Source organism: Leptonotus elevatus, chromosome 6 (genome assembly GCF_054856555.1).
Source record: "Leptonotus elevatus isolate MCC_2025b chromosome 6, RoL_Lele_1.0, whole genome shotgun sequence".
NCBI classification, from domain to species: Eukaryota; Metazoa; Chordata; class Actinopteri; order Syngnathiformes; family Syngnathidae; genus Leptonotus; species Leptonotus elevatus.
In genome coordinates this window covers 21,408,972-21,414,979 of record NC_141244.1, presented here as the reverse complement: position 1 = coordinate 21,414,979, position 6,008 = coordinate 21,408,972, and the positions used below count along the sequence as shown (strand labels likewise).

Genomic DNA, 6,008 nt, shown 5'->3' with positions numbered 1-6,008 from the left:
TCGTTTTTTGAATTGTAGTTTTAGTTTTTTTCCATTAGGATTTGCTGCCCATTTGCTATGTATAGTTTTAGTCAGTGTTCTAATTTATTGTTTATTTCGTTTGGTCTTTAAAAAAAAAAAAAGCAGAAAAAAGTATAGTGTAACTCTGGACACTGCAGTATTGCACTCCATATTACTTTGTTTCTTCTGATAAAATTCTCCTGACCAACAGTCAGACGCCAAGAAGTAAATGTAACTTTTTTTTTTGATAAGTAATGCTTACATAAGAATCTGATGATTCTGTCAATTTAAAACCTGCACAGGATGAAGCGACATGTTCAAAATCGCATTACCATGCCTTTGATTTTCTTGGCTTTACATAACGTATCCCTGGATATGAAGATTCCTACGGGGAGGACTCTAAAGCGGAGAAGCCCTTACTCAGTATTTGCCTGTGTTCTCGACTTTTTTTTTTCCTTTATAAATGTGCCGTATTTATCATTTGGAATCCTCCCACCAAAGAGTTTGGGTGTACATCACTGGGGAAGGAGAGCGAAATGGCAAAGGGAGTAGCGGAATAAATTATTCGCAGGCGCCCTCTTTTATTCCGACGCAGAGCTCAAAACAAGTATGCCAGCTCCCCGAGTAATTCGAGAGGTGCTTTCCTTTTTCTTCTCGTCTTTGTTTTCAGTGCAAATTCGGAAATAGAAGCTGCTAAATAAGGCTCCACCCATTTTGCAACTCGGGTTTCATATGTCTTCCTCCTACAGATCTTCTTCAATTGTCGCGCTTAGGACAGGGCCAATAGAAAGTGCTTGGACTAGAGCAGGCTATGTTGTCCAATTCAGATAAAACTGCTGCTCCATTATTTCATTTGTCCGCTTTACCTTTTGATACTCCCTTTTATTGCCAGGACGACAGTCAGACATGTTTCTGGAGGTGCCTCACTGAATTCAGTGCTATGTTTTAAAAAGGGCTAATTTGTTTCTATTAAAAAAAAAAGTCATAACTAACAGATGAATGCCCTCCCTGAATAAAGTTATGTGATTGTCCATGTATGTAGTCAATTACAGTAAATCCCTCAAAATTCAACTGGAACACCTTTGATACGAATGCTGCCACAAATACTTTGAAAAAGTAACTTGGTTACTTTGAAAATCAAGTAATCAGTCAAGTAACTTAATTACTTTGAAAATCTAGTAATCAGTAAACTAAGTTACTATGAAAAACCACAAACCAGTAAAGTAACTTAGTTGCTTTGGAAATCAAGTAGTCAGTAAAGCAACCAAGTTACTTTGAAAAACCACAAATCAGTAACTAGGTTACTTTGTAAAACCACAAATCAGTAAAATAACTTAGTTACTTCGAAAATCAAATAATCAGTAAAGTAACTGAGTTACTTTGAAAAACAACAAATCGGTAAATTAACAGTTACTTTGAAAATCAACTGGTAAAGTAGCTAAGTTACATTACAAGTTACTTTATTAGTTACTTTCAGATACATAAAACTGACAACTGGTTTTACCAGTAGAGATGCAAGCAGCAATGAATGGCCCCTCACTTGGCCATTTTTAGGATGAATCCTCAAATTAAGAATACTCTTTTACATTAAATGACGTAGGTTAAAAATTCTAGCTGTTTTCAATTGGTTGCTTCAAGTCAAAATGGCCGACTTCCTGTTCAGTTTCGGGCATGTCCCTCCATATTGATTAATTAAAATCGATTGTACATGAGTCACGTACAATTTCACCTAAAAAAAAACTTAATAAAGACCGAATAAAGGAAAATAAAACATAAAGGTTGCTGTGCTTTGGCGACAGATGTAGCACCGGGCTTAATGGTGGACTTTGCGCCCTATTAGAGGAACCCGGCCGGCGTACAGCGGATGCGACCGTCGCCATCCTCGTCCCCCTTACGGCCTCTAATACCTCCATTGAGGAGTTTGTTACCTACGCCTCATTAAAATGTCACCTGCGTGGTATCCGTCTGCTTTCAGCTTGGGCGTACTGTCGGCGGGGTGACGGAATGCGGCGAGATCAATGGAAATGCACAGCGAGCGAGAAATCTTTTGCGTGGTTCGAGGAGGCAGCAAAGGCGTCACGGATTAAACAGTTTACTCGATTGTAAAAAAAAAGAAGAAATGAACAAGAATTGAATTTATTACACCCTTGAAGAGCTCAAGCAATTCAAAAGCCCTTTTGGGGGTGGGGGGGGGGGTGTAACGGCACCTGATTAGCAAATGTGTCAATTACCATTTTCTGCGCATGGGTGGTAAAATAAGCACAGCGAGGAGCAGGACTTTGCAGAAAAGGGAGCTGACCTTGCGCAGCGTTTAGCTTACTTTAGCTCGGTCCCTCCCTGCGCGTGGATGGAGCTCAACAAGCTTGAGAAATAACAAGATCCTCTGTTGTTTTTCACCAAAGGCGTGTTCACTCCGCCTGCGTGCACAATGTCTCTTGATCATGTCAAGTATGTTGTCAATCCAAGGAAAGCGCGCCGCGATTCTTCCAGGAATGTTTCAAGGCTCGCCTTGTTCCTACACCTGGGGTTTAAGTGCTCGCTTGAATTATTGATGATCCGCGCAGCCGGAACGATGCGTAGCCCGCATGCACTCCCTTGCTGAGTTGGGGATTCAGGGGGTAATATCCACACAAGATTGATTCACTTACACTAAACTAGCAAGATTTGGGGGAATTCTCATCTTGAGGTTACGCAACACCGTTCTTGTTCAAGGGAAAGAGTTTGAAAATGTTTTGTGTGTGCTGTCATTTAACATTTACCCACTTTTATGTTAACAAGAGAATGAAAATTTAGGGGGGGATTTTGTTTTTGTACATTTAGAACAGATATCAAATTTGAACTATTTCTATTAGTTAAAAAAAAAAATTATCTTTTTTTTTTTTTTACAAAAGATTGTTAAAAATTAGGGGCGGCAGGCGATTACAATTTTTAATTGTAATTAATTGCATGACTTTAATAGTTAACTCACAATTAATCACAAATTGTATCTGTTCTAAATGTACAATATTTTTTTCTAGGTTTTCATACTCTTGTTAACAAAAGTGGGGAAAAAAATGTTAAACTAATAGAAATAGTTCAAATGAATTTTTGACGCCTATAGCCGTCAATGGCAGTGAATGAGTTAATCGTGAGTTAACTATTGAAGTCATGCGATTAATTACGATTAAACGTTTTAATCATCTGACACCTGTATTTATTACACATAAATCTAAACCATAAATGTGTATCCTTAAATACTGAATATATAAATTTGTTGATTAGGTCATTCAAACCAAAGCAAATCCAAATTTTTAGATAAGCAATCTAAGATTTGACCCGGATGTCACTAGTTTAAACACAATTTAAAGCCATGTTTTGTTTAAAAAAAAAGAAAAAGAAGAAGATAGAAACATGAACATAAATCTGTTACATAGGACACACATTGAACAATTGGTAACACAAACCCACATATGTGAAGGATTAATGTCCTTATAACTTAATTAATTGATTCTGGGAACCAAAAATTAAACCTCTTTTGGAACAATATATTTACAGTTGATCCTTGCTATTTGCAGGGAATAGGGACCAGGCCAGCGCACAAATTATGAAGAATGCACTTGGTGAATTTTGTTTTATTTTATTCATTAAATATAGTATTCATTCATCAGTAATCAGTATTTTTTTTCTGACAAAAATCGGCACCGGCCTAAAAAAAAAATCCATATCTGTCAGGTCTTAGTCGCAGTCCATTTCCAAATCCAACATGCCGCACAAAAAAAACTGTGACCCGCTCTATAGTCTTGTCGAGAAACAATGTTTTGAGGCTCACTTACGCTGTACAGTTCTTGTTTGGTTTGGTTTGGTTTGGTTTTAAACGCAAACATGCCAGGATTGTCTAGAACGAAGCTGTAGCTTTCTTATAGTAATTCAACAAGATGAAACCGCTGAGAACAATGGAGAGCGTGTCGACTGGCAAAATGGCCCCATTTAGTGACTGCATTTCGGTGACAGAGACTCATCACACTTCGCTTTTATGCTACAGGTCCAGAAATAAGAAATTAAGTTGTAAAACACAATATATACCTTATATGGAATTTTGGTACGGTTTGGTGAGTTTCACTTTGTGTCACTTTGTAGCCGGGAAAGTCATTTTTGTCGTGAATGATCATGTGGTACAACATTTTTTGATTGGTCGCTAAATTTGTTACATTCCGTTGCTGTTCGGTGCTGCTTCTATTTTTGTTATTGCAATTTTTTTTTTTTTCATTTACATACGCTGCAAATGTCAGTTGGCAAAGACGGACAAGTACTCTTAAATACACAAGGATGGCCCCTGAGAGGTGAACTAATGAAAAAAGGGTGAAAACCTTGTCAGCCTGCCAAAGTACTGCAGCGTTGCAGATGTTTGCTAAGGCATCGGGAATGTGTTTGTTTGCTTATTTATGTGTGCTTGTCCGGGTGAGAGTGTGTGTGTGTGTGTGTGTGTGTGTGTGTGTGAGTGTGTAGCAGCAGATGATGCGGAGATACCTGGCATGGCTGCACCCTCTGTTTGTTTGGCTCGGGGCTCCCAGACTGTCAGCGGCAGGCTTGTGTGGCGAAACAAAACATGCTGTCATCTCTGTAACAAGTGTAGCCGGCGGGACTCGGTAGACGCACCTCAGCCAGACAAGCTCTCGCTGCCTCCTTCTCCTCCTACACGCCGCTGTTGCCCCGACGCTAGCAACCCGGGGGGCCTGCAGCCACTGCGGGGGGGGGACTGGATTGCTGGCAAAGTTTTCTTTTGTTGAGTGTTTCTGCTTGTTTTTAGTGCGAGGGAGAGGCAGGGCCGTCTGCTCAGTATGACGTCCATGATAGTCGAGCTTAACAAGGAGAATAGATGTGTGTTTAAAACAACCGCATGGTTTTGTGTTACGTGAAGGTCCGCTAGCGTAATGCTAACACGCGATGCCAAACACCTTAGACAGGGCTAGCAAAACTAGCATATTTAAACACAGAACAGTAAAACAACATCTTTGTTTATTCCCTCACTCTAATCAGTCCCCCAAGCAACCTAAACTCAAGCTAACAGTACTATTGCTAAAGTATCAAGCCGTTTATTACACTCCAATTGAGGTTAACTGTAAATCTAAACACACAAAATGAAGACAATTACACACAGTGCACACTTAAATGCAAACGCGCTTTGTTTAGCCTGTTTCCTGAAAGCAGCTAGCTCAAGGCTAACGCACAATGGAAAGTGCTATTGACTCGCTAACACTAATTAGCACGCTATTCGCGGCACTTGTATCACTCAAAATAATGGCTATTCATGCAAAACGCTTCAGTAATGTATACGGGAAAGCATCTTAACATTACTCACCGGCATATGCTCTTCCTACGCTGCAAAAAACAACTTTTATTGGCTTAACTTGATCATGGCTTTTTCCCTCTACTCTCTAATGTGGCTACAATTTAACAATGTATGTGTGCGGAACCACACTTGCCCCTAGTGGCTAAATCATGTACAACAATAAAGGCACACACAAACAAAGGCAAGACCGTATAAAATAATTTAAAAATCGATTTTGGGACATTTAAAATCAATTATGACTCGACTAAATGAGAATCGATTTTTTTGGGGGCACACCCCTAAAAATATGTATACAACCAAGTCAATCTACAGTTATCTGTTTCTTTTCATATCATCTTTTATTGGGTTATAAAGATAAAACAAACAAGAAGTAGAGAGGAGGAGGTCTTGAAAAGATCTCCCTCTGAATTGTCGCCTTGCAATAGGGAGCCAACTTCCATGTTGTTTGACTTTGCCCATCTGTTGTCTTAACGGCGTGCTGTTCGAGGCACATCATGGCCCGATCTGTTTGAGACGGGAAGTCAAGCGCCTCTTTCAATTACTCTCTTATTGGCTTAGATCTCCCCGCGGATACGCCGGGGCCCCGTGTCAACCCTGCCGCCAATGAGAGAGTCTGGGGCTCCCCTGCGGCGCAAATGTCTCTTTGCTTTTACGTCACGCGTCCTCCTGCCCCCACTTG

The 6,008-nt window shown here is 40.0% G+C and overlaps 1 long non-coding RNA gene across 1 annotated transcript; it reads right to left on the bottom strand.

Moving 5' to 3' along the window:
- Positions 1–4,298: 4,298 nt before the first annotated feature.
- On the bottom strand, positions 4,299–5,405 carry LOC147172725 (uncharacterized). The gene is made up of 3 exons (XR_015095460.1): positions 5,339–5,405; positions 4,636–4,838; positions 4,299–4,565 (listed from the first exon to the last, which is right to left on the bottom strand). It is a non-coding gene; the product is annotated as an uncharacterized LOC147172725 (long non-coding RNA).
- Between the last annotated feature and the right edge of the window lie 603 nt (positions 5,406–6,008).